The 6,000-nt window shown below is 40.3% G+C and overlaps 1 protein-coding gene across 3 annotated transcripts in view; it reads left to right on the top strand.

Annotated features, from left to right (window-relative positions):
* Positions 1–6,000, top strand: part of SLF1 (SMC5/6 complex localization factor 1) — a 168,912-nt gene that overhangs the window by 60,172 nt on the left and 102,740 nt on the right. The gene's annotated exons all lie outside the window — the stretch shown is intronic.

Genomic DNA, 6,000 nt, shown 5'->3' with positions numbered 1-6,000 from the left:
TTTTTGCGTTTTATTTGGACACCATTCATCCGGCGGTTTAATTAATGTGTTCATTTTATTGTTCAAGTCGTTACGATCGCGGGGATACTATATATGTGTATGTGTTTTGACACTTTTACTAACTAAAACCACTTTTTGGGCAGTAAAAGTAGTTTTATTTTATTTTGACAAATTTTTTTTTCACAAACTGCTTTACATTTTTTTTTTTCGTCCCACCAGCGGACTTCACTATGCGATCTGCTAATCGCATATATAATGCTTTGGTATACTTTGTATACCAAAGCATTATTGCCTGTTAGTGCTGAAGGCAGACCTGGGGGCCTTTGTTAGGCCCCCGGCTGCCATGGAAACCCGACGGCGCCCCACGATGCAGTTGCGGCAGGAGCCAGGCTGTATATAACAGCCGTGCTCCTGCCGCTGATCGCGTGGCTACACTGACAGTACCCACGCGATCAGATGACGGATATATCCGTCCTTTTGCGGGAACCAACCCCTGCACAGGACGGATATATCCGTCATTCGTCGTAAAGTTGTTAAGTAGAAAAAAAGTCCTAATTTGTTTCCTTTACGCAGTCTTCTCCTTTTGAGCTGGTGAAATTCCGGTATTTATTGCATTTCCATCCTGGACACAAGTGTCGCATTATCACAGTTTCTGGGTTCTCAGATGTCAAATTAAGGAATTTTTCTGTATTCAAATTGCAGATCTCAGCTGATTTGTAGTGGATCCCAATATCAGAACTGTCCCGATCATTTGCTAGCTGGGAGACTTGCAATGCAAGAAGTAGCTGTTCATTCGTAAATACGTTGAATAAGTGTAGAAACATACATAAGTGATTGCAATATTACCTTTTAACCCCTTAATGACACAGCTATTTTGAGTTTTTTTTTTAATTTTAATTTTTTCCTCCCCGCCTTCCAAAAGCCATAACTTTTCTATTTCTTCGTTGACATAGCCATATGAGGGCTTGTTTTTTACGGGACAAGTTGTAGTTTTTATTGCACCATTTATTGTACCGCATAATGTACTGGGAATCTGAAATGTTTTTATTTGTGGGGTGAAATGTGCAAAAAACAGATTACGCAATTTTTGGGAGTGTTTTGTTTTTACGGCTGCCACTGCCTTAAGGCTCAGAGCCCATTTTTCAAATCTGACATATTTCACTTTATGTTGTAATAACTTGGGAATGCTTAAACCTATCCAAGCGATTCTGAGATTGTTTTCTCGTGACACATTGGGCTTTATGTTAGTGGTAAAATTTGGTCGATATATTCAGTGTTTATTTGTGATAAATTTCAAAATTTAAATGCATCTGCTTGTAAAACAGATGGTTATACCACCCAAAATAGTTACTACTTCACATTTCCCATATGTCTACTTTAGATTGGCATCGTTTTTTGAACATTCTTTTATTTTTCGTGGACGTTACAAGGCTTAGAACATAAACCGCAATTTCTCATATTTTTAAGAAAATTCCAAAAGCCTTTTTTTTTAAGGTACAAGTTCAGATCTGAAGTGGCTTTGAGGGGCCTATGTATTAGAAACCCCCATAAAACACCCCATTTTAAAAACTAGACCCCTCAAAGTATTCAAAACAGCATTTAGAAAGTTTTTTTTAACCCTTTAGGCATTTCACAGTATCGTGGAAAGCCATCGCTCAAAATATATTAGACTGAAATTTATACGAGTCCAAACAGACTCTCAAGGCCAGACCCCATTAGTCAGTATCCTAATTAGGATATTTCACCGATATATATCGAGAGAGGAGAAGAAAACACACAGACGCTACTGATATGTTCAGAAATACTCCTCTGAAGGATTTATTACCAAACTCAAACTGTTAAACTGAAATTCAGAAGGGGTGTAGGCTTGAGGTTAACCAATCAGAGACAATATAACAATATTTGTTATTCAGTAAAAAGCATACAATAAAATACATCCCAGATACATCATTATAATTCTTCACACATTAGGTTTGCAGGTGTCTTATCTCTTTTGGACAGAATGTTCTCGTGGAGATGGGGGGGGAGACCTTCATTCACGCATACTTTCCACCTTCCCTTCTTACTCCCTGTCCATTCTCTACCAACTTCGCATGGGAACCAAGGTCAAAGATAAAACATACGAAATCAACATTACTTGTATTAAAGGAACAATGACTTTTCTATTCACTACAAAAGAACCAAGATGGGAACTCCAGACAAGATGGCTGCTGCACGAAACAAAATCATTTAAACATTATTATAATCACTTTCACGTAATACATATCTTAGTAATTCGGCATCCTGCTTGATAATTCACAATGTAATTTCATACAGAGAATATAAGCAAATAAATCATCCTTCACAACAGGAATTAAAGCAAAGTGGAGGTGAAATCTGCAAATTTCATTTTTCTTGCTGAATTTCAATTTTATTCAATGTTTTCTCTGTAACACAGAAGGTTTTACCAGAGAAACACTACTAAATATGTATTGCCCAGATTCTGCAGTTTTTAGAAATGTCCCACGTGTGTGTCTAGTGCGCTCGTTGAATAAAACTCAGGCCTCAGAAGCAAAGAAGCACCTAGTGCATTTTGGGGCCTCTTTTTTTATTAGAATATATTTTAGGCAGCATGCCAGGTTTGGAGAGGTGTTGAGGCGCCAAAACAATAGGATTCCCCCAATGTGACCCCATTTTGGAAACTACACCCCTCAAGGAATTTATGGTTGTTACCATTTTGACTCCACAGTTTTTTCACAGCACGTATTTGAATTGGGCTGTGAAATTAAAAAAATAAATTTTTTTCCAATAAGACGTCATTTTTTTATCAAACTTTCTTATTTTGACAGGGAACAAAATACCCCATTTTGTTGCCCAATTTCTCGTGAGTGCAGCAATACCCCATTTGTGGTGATAAACTCCCGTTTGGGCCCATGGGAGGCCTCAGAAGGGCTTTGTGTTTTTTGGAGTGCAGGTTTTGCTGTATTGGTTTTCGGGTGCCATGTCGCATTTGGACCCCACAGTTTTTTCACAGAACTTATTTGAATTGGGCTGTGAATTTAAAAAAATTATTTTTTTCCCAATAATATGTAGTTTTGGCTCAAAATTTCTTCTTTTCACAAGAAATAAAATACCCCATTTTGTTGACCAATTTGTCCTGACTGTGGCAATACCCCATTTGTGGTGATAAACTGCCGTTTGGGCCCATGGGAGGGCTCAGAAGGAAAGGAGCGCTATTTGTTCTTTGGAGTCCAGATTTTGCTGGATTGGTTTTCGGGTGCCATGTTGCAGAGGTATCAAAGCAATGGAAACCCCCAAGAAGCGACCCCATTTTTAAATCTACACCCCTTAAGGCATTCATCTAGAGGTGTAGTGAGCATTTTGACCCCACAGGTATTGTCTAAAAGGTAATGCGCAGCAGATGGTGCAGTGTGAGATTTGCAATTTTCTATAGATGTATGCCATTCCAGTGTCCAATATATTGTGCCCAGCATGCGCCACCGGAGATATTCACCCTATAAATTGTAATGTGCGTTCTCCTGGGTACGGAAATACCTTACATGTGGCTGTTATCTGCTGCCTGGGCACATGGCAGGGCTTAGAAGGGAAGGACCACCATTTGACCTACTGGAGCTTTTCTGGTGCTAAGTTGTGAATGCAGAAGCCCCTGAGGTACCAGTACAGTTGAAACCCCCGAGAAGTGACCCCATTTTAAAAACTACACCCCTTAAGGCATTCATCTAGAGGTGTAGTGAGCATTTTGACCGGAGACATACACCCCATAAACTGTAATGTGGGTTCTCCCAGGTATGGCAATACCCTCAATGTGGTTGTTAACACCTGCCTGGGCACACAGCAGGGCTCAGAAGGGAAAGATGAGGGGGATAAGCTGTGCGAAGCGCATCAGAGTAAGTAAAACTGGGGTTAATTAAAAATCAAGGGATGTATAATAAATTTTAAAACACTTTCATACAGAGCCCTGGTTTTTCGGGACACGTGTCACATTGATATATTGTGTCCTTCCTTATCCCCCTCTTATAGCAGACTCTGCACCTCTTTTGACTTTTTCCCTTCTTGCCAGTTTGGGGAACTACTGGAAAATGTTGCCCTGGTACGATGCGTGTGGCCTCGCTTCCAGAAGTACTGGGTGTCCCCCTTCTTGGTCCCTAAATATTAGTTTCTTGATAACCACCTCTTGAAATTCAAGGAAACTTCCCGTCGGCCTGTACATCGACGTAGCACGTAAATATTGTACAATGCCATCTGTATGATGTGCACGGCCAGCTTCTTATACCACACCCCATGGCGCTGTAGGGCTTCAGAACTTGATGTCACAAGTCCACCCCTCCCATGTACCTATTGTAGTCCAGGATGCAGTCTGGTTTGGGGGTCTCTGTACTGGTACCTCGTACAGGTACATGGGTACTGGTGTGACATCTCTCTTGTTCTTGTACTTGACACACACTATGTTGCTGCTAGAATGTGCCCTGCTCTCACCCCTTCTGGGTGTTTGCCCAAGCAGAGTCTTAGGGAGGCCTCTCAGATTTCTTCTAGCAGTGCCGCATGCCACAGTACTTCTAGAAGCGAGGCACTTGAAGATTGGGACGCTGGTATAAACATTACCAAGGTAGAGGTGGTAACCCTGGTCCAGCAGTGGGTCCACGAAATCCCACACAATTTTTGCATTAACTCCCAGTAAGGGGGGGGGGGGGCATTCTGGGGGCTGAATACTGGTGTCCTTCCCTTCATATATCCTAAGTTTGTAGGTATACCCTGATGCACTCTCGCACAGCTTGTACATCTTCACGCCATACCGTGCCCTCTTACTCGGCAGGTACTGGCGGAATTGCAGCCTCCCTTTAAAATATACCAAGGACTCATCAATAGAAATATAATTCTCGGGGGTGTATGCTTGGGAAAACCGGGCACTGAAATGGTCTAATAGGGGTCTCCGTTTATACAAACGGTCAAAACTGGGGTCATCTCGTGGTGGGCACTGCTCATTATCGGTATAATGTAAGAAGCGTAGTACTGCCTCCTTTTTTTATTTTTATTTTTTTTAGTTTCCAGTACAGTTCTGAAGTTGCTTTGAGGGGCCTATATATTAGAAACCCCTATCAAACACCCCATTTTAGATACTAGACCCCTCAAAGTATTCACAACAGCATTTAGAAAGTTTATTAACCCTTTAGGTGTTTCACAGGAATTTAGAGCAAAGTAGAGGTGAAATTTACATATTTCTTTTTTTTTTTTTTTGTAAAACAGAAGGTTTTACCAGAGAAACGCAACTCAATACTTATTGCCCGGATTCTTCAGATTTTAGAAATATCCCACATGTGGCCCTAGTGTGGAAATGGATTGAAGCACCGGCCTCAGAAGCAAAAGAGCACCTAGTGGATTTTGAGGCCTCCTTTTTATTAGGCACCATGTCCGGTTTGAAGAGGTCTTGTGGTGCCAAAACTGTGTAAACCCCCCAAAAGTGACCCTATTTTGGAAACTAGACCCCTTGAGGAATTCATTGTAGTTTTCATGGGGTGCAAGCGACTTTTTGATATGTTTTTTATTCTATTTTTTAGAGGCGTGGTGACTAAAAAACAGCAATTCTACTATTTGTTTTTTATTCTTTTTTTTTTACAGCGTTCACAGTGCGCTATAAATGACATATTCACTTTATTCTGCGGGGCAATACGATTACGGCAATACCAGATGTTTATAGTTTTTTATGTCTTATGGCGTTTGCACAATAAAATACTTTTTGTAAAAAATCATTTACTTTTTGTGTTGCCTTAGTCTAAGAGCCATAACTTTTTTATTTTTCCAACTGCAGAATCTGGGCAATAAGTATTGAGTTGCGTTTCTCTGGTAAAACCTTTTGTGTTATAGAAATAAATGATATAAAAAGGATTTTCTGACAAAAAAAATAAAATATGTCAATTTCACCTCTACTTTGCGCTAAATTCCTGTGAAACACCTAAAGGGTTCATAAACTTTCTAAATGCTGTTGTGAATACTTTGAGGGGT

This window comes from Rhinoderma darwinii, chromosome 1 (assembly GCF_050947455.1).
Source record: "Rhinoderma darwinii isolate aRhiDar2 chromosome 1, aRhiDar2.hap1, whole genome shotgun sequence".
NCBI lineage: Eukaryota > Metazoa > Chordata > Amphibia > Anura > Rhinodermatidae > Rhinoderma > Rhinoderma darwinii.
The sequence above is the reverse complement of the archived record's forward strand: the minus strand, read 5'-3'. Positions and strand labels throughout refer to the sequence as shown.